The sequence below is a fragment of the Somniosus microcephalus genome, unplaced genomic scaffold (assembly GCF_052327205.1).
Source record: "Somniosus microcephalus isolate GS21.2 unplaced genomic scaffold, FLI_Smic_1.0 unresolved_chr4, whole genome shotgun sequence".
Lineage (NCBI taxonomy): Eukaryota > Metazoa > Chordata > Chondrichthyes > Squaliformes > Somniosidae > Somniosus > Somniosus microcephalus.
In genome coordinates, this window is record NW_028225182.1 from 6,892,895 (window position 1) to 6,909,414 (window position 16,520).

The 16,520-nt window shown below is 40.4% G+C and overlaps 8 non-coding genes across 8 annotated transcripts; all 8 read right to left on the minus strand.

The window, feature by feature from the left end:
- Nucleotides 1-596: 596 nt before the first annotated feature.
- Nucleotides 597-669, minus strand: trnav-aac (transfer RNA valine (anticodon AAC)). The gene has a single exon. It is a non-coding gene; the product is annotated as a tRNA-Val (tRNA).
- A 1,977-nt stretch (nucleotides 670-2,646) lies between these two features.
- trnav-aac (transfer RNA valine (anticodon AAC)) lies at nucleotides 2,647-2,719 on the minus strand. The gene has a single exon. It is a non-coding gene; the product is annotated as a tRNA-Val (tRNA).
- A 1,977-nt stretch (nucleotides 2,720-4,696) lies between these two features.
- Nucleotides 4,697-4,769, minus strand: trnav-aac (transfer RNA valine (anticodon AAC)). The gene has a single exon. It is a non-coding gene; the product is annotated as a tRNA-Val (tRNA).
- Nucleotides 4,770-6,746: 1,977 nt separating this feature from the next.
- Nucleotides 6,747-6,819, minus strand: trnav-aac (transfer RNA valine (anticodon AAC)). Its single transcript has one exon. It is a non-coding gene; the product is annotated as a tRNA-Val (tRNA).
- A 1,977-nt stretch (nucleotides 6,820-8,796) lies between these two features.
- trnav-aac (transfer RNA valine (anticodon AAC)) lies at nucleotides 8,797-8,869 on the minus strand. The gene has a single exon. It is a non-coding gene; the product is annotated as a tRNA-Val (tRNA).
- A 1,943-nt stretch (nucleotides 8,870-10,812) lies between these two features.
- Nucleotides 10,813-10,885, minus strand: trnav-aac (transfer RNA valine (anticodon AAC)). Its single transcript has one exon. It is a non-coding gene; the product is annotated as a tRNA-Val (tRNA).
- A 1,950-nt stretch (nucleotides 10,886-12,835) lies between these two features.
- On the minus strand, nucleotides 12,836-12,909 carry trnav-aac (transfer RNA valine (anticodon AAC)). Its single transcript has one exon. It is a non-coding gene; the product is annotated as a tRNA-Val (tRNA).
- A 1,975-nt stretch (nucleotides 12,910-14,884) lies between these two features.
- trnav-aac (transfer RNA valine (anticodon AAC)) lies at nucleotides 14,885-14,957 on the minus strand. Its single transcript has one exon. It is a non-coding gene; the product is annotated as a tRNA-Val (tRNA).
- Nucleotides 14,958-16,520: the final 1,563 nt, after the last annotated feature.

The following is a 16,520-nucleotide window of genomic DNA, read 5'->3' on the forward strand; positions in this document are numbered from 1 at the left end:
ATAGCTCTTTCAAAGATGCAATATGAATTCCTCATTTTAACCTGCAATTGATAGATTTTAGTTAACCAACGGTATTAAGGGATCATTGAAGTCTGTGAGACACTTCATAACTGTTTCTATTATCATTAATCAACCCACAACATTTTGTTGCACACTGCAGGAATTGCTAACATGTATACCGGATGACAGTCAAACTTCAATAACTTTTTATAGAATCATAGAAAATTGCCTGAACCCCTGTGGTTAATGAAGGGAATTTTAATGGTTGAGTTCCGTATACACCTTGGAATTCTGGAAAACATGGTTTGTAGTTTGCAGAAACGGGGCTTAGATCTGCTGTTGTGAACCGAGGTAAAGCTGCAGGATCCTTGAATAATCTTTCACAATTCAACTGAAAGCAGCCGGAATGTGCAACTTTGAGAGGGGCTGTCTGCACGGTCAGGGCTGGAAACGGAAGTGAGCGAGCGAAACCGTAGTGTTCTGTGTGTGTGTACAACTGTACAGAATAACACAAATGTAACAGGACTTTGTTACATTGCATAAAAAATGCGAATTGATCCATTTTTCTACGATTTAAGTGAACGTGATTTACAAAATGTTTCCGCCCGGTTTCGAACCGGGGACCTTTCGCGTGTTAGGCGAACGTGATAACCACTACACTACGGAAACGCTGGATAAAACAGTCGCCTTTGGCTATAAATCTATGAATCTATGAAGAAAGTTATTTAAGTTTGACTGTCACCCAGCAAACATGTTACAATTTCCTTCAGTGTGCAACACACATTTTTGTTCGTTTTAATACAATTAATAAGAATCTCACAGACTTCAATTGTCTTTGTCAGAACTGAAATCCCTGACTGGGAATCAAACCTGATTGTATTCAATGATGATTGGATTGTCCTATGAGGAGAGATTGAGTAGATTGGGCCTATAATCTCTGGAGTTCAGAAGTACGAGATGTGTTGTCATTGAAAGGTACAATTTTCTTGGAGGGCTTGAAAGGATAGAAGCTGAGAGGTTGTTTCCCCTGGCTGGAGAGTCTAGAACTGGGGGGCAGAGTCTGAGGATTAGGGGCCGGCTATTTGAGACTCAGATGAGGAGACATTTCTTCACTCAGAGGCTTGTGATCTTTGCAATTCTCAACGTCAGAGGGCAGTGGATGCTCAGTCATTGAGTATATTCAAGGATTTGAGAGTCCTTTTACATAGAATACAGAAAGTTAACTTTTGTGAGCTCTTCCTTTATATTGAGCGCTGTCTCCTTCTTTAATCGTTGTCAGCTTTCGCTTGGCGGTTACTTCGCAGCACCAACTTCTTTGTAAGTTCGAACTCTGTCTCACCGCGGGCGCAGTCTGGGCTTTTTTCAATCCCCTTCAACACCGAAACACATTAAAGCAGTGATTTTAATTTAGTAGTGTGATATTTTTCGAGGCACCATTAAATGATTCAATAATTTATTCCTATCAGTGTTGCAGGCTGGGTTCGATTCACGGTTAGGGAAGAAATTTTGATATCACCGTTTCTTATTCATGAATGCGATGTAATTTTATTAAATTAATTACATGCATCTAATGTGAATAAATAAGAACTGCTTTAATCACCATTAATTAACCGGTAACTTTATTTTGCGGAATGAAAGACATAATAATATGGTTACTGAGGGACAGTCGAAACTTCATTCATTTATTTTGCTCTTTGCATCTCCTGAACTGTTAACCCATATCTCATTTTACACATTGCATTTCAGGAGAATGGTTTAAAATGTTCATTGCTTGAGAGAGCAGCGATCTGGGGCAACATTTGTAAAATTTAACGGGACCGGCTATTTCACAGAAAAAACCGATTCTCTCACATGATGTTTTCAGACCACACACTGACTGATCTTTGCTAGGCCCCAAGTGGATGATCTGACACTTGCCCGCGTTGAGCTCCATTATTCACTGGTCAGGGGAGATTTAATAGAGGTGATCAAAATTAAGGGGGAAACCGTTTCCACTGGCAGGAGTGTCAGCAGGGCTATGGGGGAAGAGCAGCGGAGTGGGACTGATTGGATAGCTCTTTCAAAGATGCAATATGAATTCCTCATTTTAACCTGCAATTGATAGATTTTAGTTAACCAACGGTATTAAGGGATCATTGAAGTCTGTGAGACACTTCATAACTGTTTCTATTATCATTAATCAACCCACAACATTTTGTTGCACACTGCAGGAATTGCTAACATGTATACCGGATGACAGTCAAACTTCAATAACTTTTTATAGAATCATAGAAAATTGCCTGAACCCCTGTGGTTAATGAAGGGAATTTTAATGGTTGAGTTCCGTATACACCTTGGAATTCTGGAAAACATGGTTTGTAGTTTGCAGAAACGGGGCTTAGATCTGCTGTTGTGAACCGAGGTAAAGCTGCAGGATCCTTGAATAATCTTTCACAATTCAACTGAAAGCAGCCGGAATGTGCAACTTTGAGAGGGGCTGTCTGCACGGTCAGGGCTGGAAACGGAAGTGAGCGAGCGAAACCGTAGTGTTCTGTGTGTGTGTACAACTGTACAGAATAACACAAATGTAACAGGACTTTGTTACATTGCATAACAAATGCGAATTGATCCATTTTTCTACGATTTAAATGAACATGATTTACAAAATGTTTCCGCCCGGTTTCGAACCGGGGACCTTTCGCGTGTTAGGCGAACGTGATAACCACTACACTACGGAAACGCTGGATAAAACAGTCGCCTTTGGCTATAAATCTATGAATCTATGAAGAAAGTTATTTAAGTTTGACTGTCACCCAGCAAACATGATACAATTTCCTTCAGTGTGCAACACACATTTTTGTTCGTTTTAATACAATTAATAAGATTCTCACAGACTTCAATTGTCTTTGTCAGAACTGAAATCCCTGACTGGGAATCAAACCTGATTGTTTTCAATGATGATTGGATTGTCCTATGAGGAGAGATTGAGTAGATTGGGCCTATAATCTCTGGAGTTCAGAAGTACGAGATGTGTTGTCATTGAAAGGTACAATTTTCTTGGAGGGCTTGAAAGGATAGAAGCTGAGAGGTTGTTTCCCCTGGCTGGAGAGTCTAGAACTGGGGGGCAGAGTCTGAGGATTTGGGGCCGGCTATTTGAGACTCAGATGAGGAGACATTTCTTCACTCAGAGGCTTGTGAACTTTGCAATTCTCAACCTCAGAGGGCAGTGGATGCTCAGTCATTGAGTATATTCAAGGATTTGAGAGTCCTTTTACATAGAATACAGAAAGTTAACTTTTGTGAGCTCTTCCTTTATATTGAGCGCTGTCTCCTTCTTTAATCGTTGTCAACTTTCGCTTGGCGGTTACTTCGCAGCACCAACTTCTTTGTAAGTTCGAACTCTGTCTCACCGCGGGCGCAGTCTGGGCTTTTTTCAATCCCCTTCAACACCGAAACACATTAAAGCAGTGATTTTAATTTAGTAGTGTGATATTTTTCGAGGCACCATTAAATGATTCAATAATTTATTCCTATCAGTGTTGCAGGCTGGGTTCGATTCACGGTTAGGGAAGAAATTTTGATATCACCGTTTCTTATTCATGAATGCGATGTAATTTTATTAAATTAATTACATGCATCTAATGTGAATAAATAAGAACTGCTTTAATCACCATTAATTAACCGGTAACTTTATTTTGCGGAATGAAAGACATAATAATATGGTTACTGAGGGACAGTCGAAACTTCATTCATTTATTTTGCTCTTTGCATCTCCTGAACTGTTAACCCATATCTCATTTTACACATTGCATTTCAGGAGAATGGTTTAAAATGTTCATTGCTTGAGAGAGCAGCGATCTGGGGCAACATTTGTAAAATTTAACGGGACCGGCTATTTCACAGAAAAAACCGATTCTCTCACATGATGTTTTCAGACCACACACTGACTGATCTTTGCTAGGCCCCAAGTGGATGATCTGACACTTGCCCGCGTTGAGCTCCATTATTCACTGGTCAGGGGAGACTTAATAGAGGTGATCAAAATTAAGGAGGAAACCGTTTCCACTGGCAGGAGTGTCAGCAGGGCTATGGGGGAAGAGCAGCGGAGTGGGACTGATTGGATAGCTCTTTCAAAGATGCAAAATGAATTCCTCATTTTAACCTGCAATTGATAGATTTTAGTTAACCAACGGTATTAAGGGATCATTGAAGTCTGTGAGACACTTCATAACTGTTTCTATTATCATTAATCAACCCACAACATTTTGTTGCACACTGCAGGAATTGCTAACATGTATACCGGATGACAGTCAAACTTCAATAACTTTTTATAGAATCATAGAAAATTGCCTGAACCCCTGTGGTTAATGAAGGGAATTTTAATGGTTGAGTTCCGTATACACCTTGGAATTCTGGAAAACATGGTTTGTAGTTTGCAGAAACGGGGCTTAGATCTGCTGTTGTGAACCGAGGTAAAGCTGCAGCATCCTTGAATAATCTTTCACAATTCAACTGAAAGCAGCCGGAATGTGCAACTTTGAGAGGGGCTGTCTGCACGGTCAGGGCTGGAAACGGAAGTGAGCGAGCGAAACCGTAGTGTTCTGTGTGTGTGTACAACTGTACAGAATAACACAAATGTAACAGGACTTTGTTACATTGCATAACAAATGCGAATTGATCCATTTTTCTACGATTTAAATGAACATGATTTACAAAATGTTTCCGCCCGGTTTCGAACCGGGGACCTTTCGCGTGTTAGGCGAACGTGATAACCACTACACTACGGAAACGCTGGATAAAACAGTCGCCTTTGGCTATAAATCTATGAATCTGTGAAGAAAGTTATTTAAGTTTGACTGTCACCCAGCAAACATGTTACAATTTCCTTCAGTGTGCAACACACATTTTTGTTCGTTTTAATACAATTAATAATATTCTCACAGACTTCAATTGTCTTTGTCAGAACTGAAATCCCTGACTGGGAATCAAACCTGATTGTTTTCAATGATGATTGGATTGTCCTATGAGGAGAGATTGAGTAGATTGGGCCTATAATCTCTGGAGTTCAGAAGTACGAGATGTGTTGTCATTGAAAGGTACAATTTTCTTGGAGGGCTTGAAACGGTAGAAGATGAGAGGTTGTTTCCCCTGGCTGGAGAGTCTGGAACTAGGAGGCAGAGTCTCAGGATAAGTGGCCGGCCATTTGAGACTCAGATGAGGAGACATTTCTTCACTCAGAGGCTTGTGAATCTTTGCAATTCTCAACCTCAGAGGGCAGTGGATGCTCAGTCATTGAGTATATTCAAGAATTTGGGAGTCCTTTTACACAGAATACAGAAATTAACGTTTGTGAGCTCATCCTTTATATTGAGCGGTTTCTCGTCCTTCAATCGGTGTCAGCTTTCGCCCAGCTGTTACTTCACAACACCAACTTCTTTGTAAGTTCGAACTCTGTCTCACCGCGGGCGCAGTCTGGGCTTTTTTCAATCACCTTCAACACCGACACACATTAAAGCAGTGATTTTAATTTAGCAGTGTGATATTTTTTGAGGCACCATTAAATGACTCAATAACGTATTCCTATCAGTATCGCGAGCTGGGTTCGATTCCCGGTTAGGTAAGAAATTTTGATATCACCGTTTCTTATTCATGAATGCGATGCAATTTTATTAAATTAATTGCATGCATCTAATGTGAATAAATAAGAACTGCTTTAATCACCATTAATTAACCGGTAACTTTATTTTGCAGAATGAAAGACATGATAATATGGTTACTGAGGGACAGTCGAAACTTCATTCATTTATTTTGCTCTTTGCATCTCCTGAACTGATAACTCATATCTCATTTTACACATTGCATTTTAGGAGAATGGTTTAAAATGTTCATTGCTTGAGAGAGCAGCGATCTGGGGCAACATTTGTAAAATTTAACGGGACCGGCTACTTCACAGAAAAAACATATTCTCTCACATGATGTTTTCAGACCACACACTGACCGATCTTTGCTCGGCCCCAAGTGGATGATCTGATACTTGCCCGCGTTGAACTCCATTAATCACTGGTCAGGGGAGATTTAATAGAGGTGATCAAAATTATGGGGGAAACAGTTTCCACTGGCAGGAGTGTCAGCAGGGCTATGGGGGAAGAGCAGCGGAGTGGGACTGATTGGATAGCTCTTTCAAAGATGCATCATGAATTGCTCATTTTAACCTGCGATTGATAGCTTTTAGTCAACCAACGGTATTAAGGAATCATTGAAGTCTGTGAGACACTTCATAATTGTTTCTATTATCATTAATCAACCCACAACATTTTGTTGCACACTGCAGGAATTGCTAACATGTATACCGGATGACAGTCAAACTTTAATAACTTGTTATAGAATCATAGAAAATTACCTGAACCCCTGAGGTTAATGAAGGGAATTTTAATGGTTGAGTTCCGTATACACCTTGGAATTCTGGAAAACATGGTTTGTTGGTTGCAGCAACGCGGCTTCGATCTGCTGTTGTGAACCGAAGTAAAGCTGCAGGATCCTTGAATAATCTTTCACAATTCAACTGAAAGCAGCCGGATTGTGTAGCTTTGAGAGGGGCTGTCTGCACGGTCAGGGCTGGAAACGGAAGTGAGCGAGCGACACCGTAGTGTTCTGTGTGTGTGTATAACTGTACAGAATAACACAAATGTAACAGGACTTTGTTACTTTGCATAACAAATGGGAATTGATCCATTTTTCTACGATTTAAATGAACATGATTTACAAAATGTTTCCTCCCGGTTTCGAACCGGGGACTTTTCGCGTGTTAAGCGAACGTGATAACCACTACACTACGGAAACGCTGGAGAAATCAGTCGCCTTTTGTTATAAATCTATGAATCTCTGACGAAAGTTATTAAAGTTTGACTGTCACCCAGCAAACATGTTACAATTTCCTTCAGTGTGCAACACACATTTTTGTTGGTTTTAATACAATTATTAAGATTCTCACAGACTTCAATGGTCTTTGTCAGAACTGAAATCCCTGACTGGGAATCAAACCTGATTGTTTTCAATGATGATAGGATTGTCCTATGAGGAGAGATTGAGCAGATTGGGCCTATAATCTCTGGAGTTCAGAAGAACGAGAGGTGTTCTCATTGAAAGGTATAATTTTCTTGGAGGGCTTGAAAGGATAAAAGCTGAGAGGTTGTTTCCCCTGGCTGGAGAGTCTAGAACTGTGGGGCAGAGTCTGAGGATGAGGGGCCGGCTATTTGAGACTCAGATGAGGAGACATTTCTTCACTCAGAGGCTTGTGATCTTTGCAATTCTCAACCTCAGAGGGCAGTGGATGCTCAGTCATTGAGTATATTCAAGGATTTGAGAGTCCTTTTACACAGAATACAGAAAGTTAACGTTTGTGAGCTCTTCCTTTATATTGAGCGCTGTCTCCTTCTTTAATCGTTGTCAGCTTTCGCTTGGCGGTTACTTCGCAGCACCAACTTCTTTGTAAGTTCGAACTCTGTCTCGCCGCGGGCGCAGTCTGGGCTTTTTTCATTCCCCTTCAACACCGAAACACATTATAGCAGTGATTTTAATTTAGTAGTGTGATATTTTTCGAGGCACCATTAAATGATTCAATAATTTATTCCTATCAGTGTTGCAGGCTGGGTTCGATTCACGGTTAGGGAAGACATTTTGATATCACCGTTTCTTATTCATGAATGCGATGTAATTTTATTAAATTAATTACATGCATCTAATGTGAATAAATAAGAACTGCTTTAATCACCATTAATTAACCGGTAACTTTATTTTGCGGAATGAAAGACGTAATAATATGGTTACTGAGGGACAGTCGAAACTTCATTCATTTATTTTGCTCTTTGCGTCTCCTGAACTGTTAACCCATATCTCATTTTACACATTGCATTTCAGGAGAATGGTTCAAAATGTTCATTGCTTGAGAGAGCAGCGATCTGGGGCAACATTTGTAAAATTTAACGGGACCGGCTATTTCACAGAAAAAACCGATTCTCTCACATGATGTTTTCAGACCACACACTGACTGATCTTTGCTAGGCCCCAAGTGGATGATCTGACACTTGCCCGCGTTGAGCTCCATTATTCACTGGTCAGGGGAGATTTAATAGAGGTGATCAAAATTAAGGGGGAAACCGTTTCCACTGGCAGGAGTTTCAGCAGGGCTATGGGGGAAGAGCAGCGGAGTGGGACTGATTGGATAGCTCTTTCAAAGATGCAATATGAATTCCTCATTTTAACCTGCAATTGATAGATTTTAGTTAACCAACGGTATTAAGGGATCATTGAAGTCTGTGAGACACTTCATAACTGTTTCTATTATCATTAATCAACCCACAACATTTTGTTGCACACTGCAGGAATTGCTAACATGTATACCGGATGACAGTCAAACTTCAATAACTTTTTATAGAATCATAGAAAATTGCCTGAACCCCTGTGGTTAATGAAGGGAATTTTAATGGTTGAGTTCCGTATACACCTTGGAATTCTGGAAAACATGGTTTGTAGTTTGCAGAAACGGGGCTTAGATCTGCTGTTGTGAACCGAGGTAAAGCTGCAGGATCCTTGAATAATCTTTCACAATTCAACTGAAAGCAGCCGGAATGTGCAACTTTGAGAGGGGCTGTCTGCACGGTCAGGGCTGGAAACGGAAGTGAGCGAGCGAAACCGTAGTGTTCTGTGTGTGTGTACAACTGTACAGAATAACACAAATGTAATAGGACTTTGTTACATTGCATAACAAATGCGAATTGATCCATTTTTCTACGATTTAAATGAACATGATTTACAAAATGTTTCCGCCCGGTTTCGAACCGGGGACCTTTCGCGTGTTAGGCGAATGTGATAACCACTACACTACGGAAACGCCGGATAAAACAGTCGCCTTTGGCAATAAATCTATGAATCTATGAAGAAAGCTATTTAAGTTTGACTGTCACCCAGCAAACATGTTACAATTTCCTTCAGTGTGCAACACACATTTTTGTTCGTTTTAATACAATTAATAAGATTCTCACAGACTTCAATTGTCTTTGTCAGAACTGAAATCCCTGACTGGGAATCAAACCTGATTGTTTTCAATGATGATTGGATTGTCCTATGAGGAGAGATTGAGTAGATTGGGCCTATAATCTCTGGAGTTCAGAAGTACGAGATGTGTTGTCATTGAAAGGTACAATTTTCTTGGAGGGCATGAAACGGTAGAAGATGAGAGGTTGTTTCCCCTGGCTGGAGAGTCTCGAACTATGAGGCAGAGTCTCAGGATAAGGGGCCGGCCATTTGAGACTCAGATGAGGAGACATTTCTTCACTCAGAGGCTTGTGAATCTTTGCAATTCTCAACCTCAGAGGGCAGTGGATGCTCAGTCATTGAGTATATTCAAGAATTTGGGAGTCCTTTTACAAAGAATACAGAAATTAACGTTTGTGAGCTCATCCTTTATATTGAGCGGTTTCTCGTCCTTCAATCGGTGTCAGCTTTCGCCCAGCTGTTACTTCACAGCACCAACTTCTTTGTAAGTTCGAACTCTGTCTCACCGCCGGCGCAGTCTGGGCTTTTTTCAATCCCCTTCAACACCGAAACACATTAAAGCAGTGATTTTAATTTAGTAGTGTGATATTTTTCGAGGCACCATTAAATGATTCAATAATTTATTCCTATCAGTGTTGCAGGCAAGGTTCGATTCACGGTTAGGGAAGAAATTTTGACATCACCGTTTCTTATTCATGAATGCGATGTAATTTTATTAAATTAATTACATGCATCTAATGTGAATAAATAAGAACTGCTTTAATCACCATTAATTAACCGGTAACTTTATTTTGCGGAATGAAAGACGTAATAATATGGTTACTGAGGGACAGTCGAAACTTCATTCATTTATTTTGCTCTTTGCATCTCCTGAACTGTTAACCCATATCTCATTTTACACATTGCATTTCAGGAGAATGGTTTAAAATGTTCATTGCTTGAGAGAGCAGCGATCTTGGGCAACATTTGTAAAATTTAACGGGACCGGCTATTTCACAGAAAAAAACGATTCTCTCACATGATGTTTTCAGACCACACACTGACTGATCTTTGCTAGGCCCCAAGTGGATGATCTGACACTTGCCCGCGTTGAGCTCCATTATTCACTGGTCAGGGAAGATTTAATGGATGTGATCAAAATTAAGGGGGAAACCGTTTCCACTGGCAGGAGTGTCAGCAGGGCTATGGGGGAAGAGCAGCGGAGTGGGACTGATTGGATAGCTCTTTCAAAGATGCAATATGAATTCCTCATTTTAACCTGCAATTGATAGATTTTCGTTAACCAACGGTATTAAGGGATCATTGAAGTCTGTGAGACACTTCATAACTGTTTCTATTATCATTAATCAACCCACAACATTTTGTTGCACACTGCAGGAATTGCTAACATTTATAGAATCATAGAAAATTGCCTGAACCCCTGTGGTTAATGAAGGGAATTTTAATGGTTGAGTTCCGTATACACCTTGGAATTCTGGAAAACATGGTTTGTAGTTTGCAGAAACGGGGCTTAGATCTGCTGTTGTGAACCGAGGTAAAGCTGCAGGATCCTTGAATAATCTTTCACAATTCAACTGAAAGCAGCCGGAATGTGCAACTTTGAGAGGGGCTGTCTGCACGGTCAGGGCTGGAAACGGAAGTGAGCGAGCGAAACCGTCGTGTTCTGTGTGTGTGTACAACTGTACAGAATAACACAAATGTAACAGGACTTTGTTACATTGCATAACAAATGCGAATTGATCCATTTTTCTACGATTTATATGAACATGAATTACAAAATGTTTCTGCCCGGTTTCGAACCGGGGATTTTTCGCGTGTTAGGCGAACGTGATAACCACTACACTACGGAAACGCCGGATAAAACAGTCGCCTTTGGCAATAAATCTATGAATCTATGAAGGAAGTTATTTAAGTTTGACTGTCACCCAGCAAACATGTTACAATTTCCTTCAGTGTGCAACACACATTTTTGTTCGTTTTAATACAATTAATAAGATTCTCACAGACTTCAATTGTCTTTGTCAGAACTGAAATCCCTGACTGGGAATCAAACCTGATTGTTTTCAATGATGATTGGATTGTCCTATCAGGAGAGATTGAGTAGATTGGGCCTATAATCTCTGGAGTTCAGAAGTACGAGATGTGTTGTCATTGAAAGGTACAATTTTCTTGGAGGGCATGAAACGGTAGAAGATGAGAGGTTGTTTCCCCTGGCTGGAGAGTCTCGAACTAGGAGGCAGAGTCTCAGGATAAGGGGCCGGCCATTTGAGACTCAGATGAGGAGACATTTCTTCACTCAGCGGCTTGTGAATCTTTGCAATTCTCAACCTCAGAGGGCAGTGGATGCTCAGTCATGAGTATATTCAAGAATTTGGGAGTCCTTTTACACAGAATACAGAAATTAACGTTTGTGAGCTCATCCTTTATATTGAGCGGTTTCTCGTCCTTCAATCGGTGTCAGCTTTCGCCCAGCTGTTACTTCACAGCACCAACTTCTTTGTAAGTTCGAACTCTGTCTCACCGCGGGCGCAGTCTGGGCTTTTTTCAATCCCCTTCAACACCGAAACACATTAAAGCAGTGATTTTAATTTCGTAGTGTGATATTTTTCGAGGCACCATTAAATGATTCAATAATTTATTCCTATCAGTTTTGCAGGCTGGGTTCGATTCCCGGTTAGGGAAGAAATTTTGATATCACCGTTTCTTATTCATGAATGCGATGTAATTTTATTAAATTAATTACATGCATCTAATGTGAATAAATAAGAACTGCTTTAATCACCATTAATTAACCGGTAACTTTATTTTGCGGAATGAAAGACATAATAATATGGTTACTGAGGGACAGTCGAAACTTCATTCATTTATTTTGCTCTTTGCATCTCCTGAACTGTTAACCCATATCTCATTTTACACATTGCATTTCAGGAGAATGGTTTAAAATGTTCATTGCTTGAGAGAGCAGCGATCTGGGGCAACATTTGTAAAATTTAACGGGACCGGCTATTTCACAGAAAAAACCGATTCTCTCACATGATGTTTTCAGGCCCCAAGTGGATGATCTGACACTTGCCCGCGTTGAGATCCATTATTCACTGGTCAGGGGAGATTTCACAGAGGTGATCAAAATTAAGGGGGAAACCGTTTCCACTGGCAGGAGTGTCAGCAGGGCTATGGGGGAAGAGCAGCGGAGTGGGACTGATTGGATAGCTCTTTCAAAGATGCAATATGAATTCCTCATTTTAACCTGCAATTGATAGATTTTAGTTAACCAACGGTATTAAGGGATCATTGAAGTCTGTGAGACACTTCATAACTGTTTCTATTATCATTAATCAACCCACAACATTTTGTTGCACACTGCAGGAATTGCTAACATGTATACCGGATGACAGTCAAACTTCAATAACTTTTTATAGAATCATAGAAAATTGCCTGAACCCCTGTGGTTAATGAAGGGAATTTTAATGGTTGAGTTCCGTATACACCTTGGAATTCTGGAAAACATGGTTTGTAGTTTGCAGAAACGGGGCTTAGATCTGCTGTTGTGAACCGAGGTAAAGCTGCAGGATCCTTGAATAATCTTTCACAATTCAACTGAAAGCAGCCGGAATGTGCAACTTTGAGAAGGGCTGTCTGCACGGTCAGGGCTGGAAACGGAAGTGAGCGAGTGAAACCGTAGTGTTCTGTGTGTGTGTAGAACTGTACAGAATAACACAAATGTAACAGGACTTTGTTACATTGCATAACAAATGCGAATTGATCCATTTTTCTACGATTTAAATGAACATGATTTACAAAATGTTTCCGCCCGGTTTCGAACCGGGGACTTTTCGCATGTTAGGCGAACAGTGATAACCACTACACTACGGAAATGCTGGATAAAACACTCGCCTTTGGCAATAAATCTATGAATCTATGAAGAAAGTTATTTAAGTTTGACTGTCACCCAGCAAACATGTTACAATTTCCTTCAGTGTGCAACACACATTTTTGTTCGTTTTAATACAATTAATAAGATTCTCACAGACTTCAATTGTCTTTGTCAGAACTGAAATCCCTGACTGGGAATCAAACCTGATTGTTTTCAATGATGATTGGATTGTCCTATGAGGAGAGATTGAGTAGATTGGGCCTATAATCTCTGGAGTTCAGAAGTACGAGATGTGTTGTCATTGAAAGGTACAATTTTCTTGGAGGGCATGAAACGGTAGAAGATGAGAGGTTGTTTCCCCTGGCTGGAGAGTCTCGAACTAGGAGGCAGAGTCTCAGGATAAGGGGCCGGCCATTTGAGACTCAGATGAGGAGACATTTCTTCACTCAGAGGCTTGTGAATCTTTGCAATTCTCAACCTCAGAGGGCAGTGGATGCTCAGTCATTGAGTATATTCAAGAATTTGGGAGTCCTTTTACACAGAATACAGAAATTAACGTTTGTGAGCTCATCCTTTATATTGAGCGGTTTCTCGTCCTTCAATCGGTGTCAGCTTTCGCCCAGCTGTTACTTCACAGCACCAACTTCTTTGTAAGTTCGAACTCTGTCTCACCGCGGCGCAGTCTGGGCTTTTTTCAATCCCCTTCAACACCGAAACACATTAAAGCAGTGATTTTAATTTAGCAGTGTGATATTTTTTGAGGCACCATTAAATGATTCAATAACGTATTCCTATCAGTATCGCGAGCTGGGTTCGATTCCCGGTTAGGGAAGAAATTTTGATATCACCGTTTCTTATTCATGAATGCGATGTAATTTTATTAAATTAATTACATGCATCTAATGTGAATAAATAAGAACTGCTTTAATCACCATTAATTAACCGGTAAATTTATTTTGCGGAATGAAAGACATAATAATATGGTTACTGAGGGACAGTCGAAACTTCATTCATTTATTTTGCTCTTTGCATCTCCTGAACTGTTAACCCATATCTCATTTTACACATTGCATTTCAGGAGAATGGTTTAAAATGTTCATTGCTTGAGAGAGCAGCGATCTGGGGCAACATTTGTAAAATTTAACGGGACCGGCTATTTCACAGAAAAAACCGATTCTCTCACATGATGTTTTCAGACCACACACTGACTGATCTTTGCTAGGCCCCAAGTGGATGATCTGACACTTGCCCGCGTTGAGCTCCATTATTCACTGGTCAGGGGAGATTTAATAGAGGTGATCAAAATTAAGGGGGAAACCGTTTCCACTGGCAGGAGTGTCAGCAGGGCTATGGGGAAGAGCAGCGGAGTGGGACTGATTGCATAGCTCTTTCAAAGTTGCAAAATGAATTCCTCATTTTAACCTGCAATTGATAGATTTTAGTTAACCAACGGTATTAAGGGATCATTGAAGTCTGTGAGACACTTCATAACTGTTTCTATTATCATTAATCAACCCACAACATTTTGTTGCACACTGCAGGAATTGCTAACATGTATACCGGATGACAGTCAAACTTCAATAACTTTTTATAGAATCATAGAAAATTGCCTGAACCCCTGTGGTTAATGAAGGGAATTTTAATGGTTGAGTTCCGTATACACCTTGGAATTCTGGAAAACATGGTTTGTAGTTTGCAGAAACGGGGCTTAGATCTGCTGTTGTGAACCGAGGTAAAGCTGCAGGATCCTTGAATAATCTTTCACAATTCAACTGAAAGCAGCCGGAATGTGCAACTTTGAGAGGGGCTGTCTGCACGGTCAGGGCTGGAAACGGAAGTGAGCGAGCGAAACCGTAGTGTTCTGTGTGTGTGTACAACTGTACAGAATAACACAAATGGAACAGGACTTTGTTACATTGCATAACAAATGCGAATTGATCCATTTTTCTACGATTTAAATGAACATGATTTACAAAACGTTTCCGCGCAGTTTTGAACCGGGGACCTTTCGCGTGTTAGGCGAACGTGATAACCACTACACTACGGAAACGCCGGATAAAACAGTCGCCTTTGGCAATAAATCTATGAATCTATGAAGAAAGTTATTTAAGTTTGACTGTCACCCAGCAAACATGTTACAATTTCCTTCAGTGTGCAACACACATTTTTGTTCGTTTTAATACAATTAATAAGATTCTCACAGACTTCAATTGTCTTTGTCAGAACTGAAATCCCTGACTGGGAATCAAACCTGATTGTTTTCAATGATTATTGGATTGTCCTATGAGGAGAGATTGAGTAGATTGGGCCTATAATCTCTGGAGTTCAGAAGTACGAGATGTGTTGTCATTGAAAGGTACAATTTTCTTGGAGGGCATGAAACGGTAGAAGATGAGAGGTTGTTTCCCCTGGCTGGAGAGTCTCGAACTAGGAGGCAGAGTCTTAGGATAAGGGGCCGGCCATTTGAGACTCAGATGAGGAGACATTTCTTCACTCAGAGGCTTGTGAATCTCTGCAATTCTCAACCTCAGAGGGCAGTGGATGCTCAGTCATTGAGTATATTCAAGAATTTGGGAGTCCTTTTACACAGAATACAGAAATTAACGTTTGTGAGCTCATCCTTTATATTGAGCGGTTTCTCGTCCTTCAATCGGTGTCAGCTTTCGCCCAGCTGTTACTTCACAGCACCAACTTCTTTGTAAGTTCGAACTCTGTCTCACCGCGGGCGCAGTCTGGGCTTTTTTCAATCCCCTTCAACACCGAAACACATTAAAGCAGTGATTTTAATTTAGTAGTGTGATATTTTTCGAGGCACCATTAAATGATTCAATAATTTATTCCTATCAGTGTTGCAGGCTGGGTTCGATTCACGGTTAGGGAAGAAATTTTGATATCACCGTTTCTTATTCATGAATGCGATGTAATTTTATTAAATTAATTACATGCATCTAATGTGAATAAATAAGAACTGCTTTAATCACCATTAATTAACCGGTAACTTTATTTTGCGGAATGAAAGACATAATAATATGGTTACTGAGGGACAGTCGAAACTTCATTCATTTATTTTGCTCTTTGCATCTCCTGAACTGTTAACCCATATCTCATTTTACACATTGCATTTCAGGAGAATGGTTTAAAATGTTCATTGCTTGAGAGAGCAGCGATCTGGGGCAACATTTGTAAAATTTAACGGGACCGGCTATTTCACAGAAAAAACCGATTCTCTCACATGATGTTTTCAGACAACACACTGACTGATCTTTGCTAGGCCCCAAGTGAATGATCTGACACTTGCCCGCGTTGAGCTCCATTATTCACTGGTCAGGGGAGATTTAATAGAGGTGATCAAAATTAAGGGGGAAACCGTTTCCACTGGCAGGAGTGTCAGCAGGGCTATGGGGGAAGAGCAGCGGAGTGGGACTGATTGGATAGCTCTTTCAAAGTTGCAAAATGAATTCCTCATTTTAACCTGCAATTGATAGATTTTAGTTAACCAACGGTATTAAGGGATCATTGAAGTCTGTGAGACACTTCATAACTGTTTCTATTATCATTAATCAACCCACAACATTTTGTTGCACACTGCAGGAATTGCTAACACGTATACCGG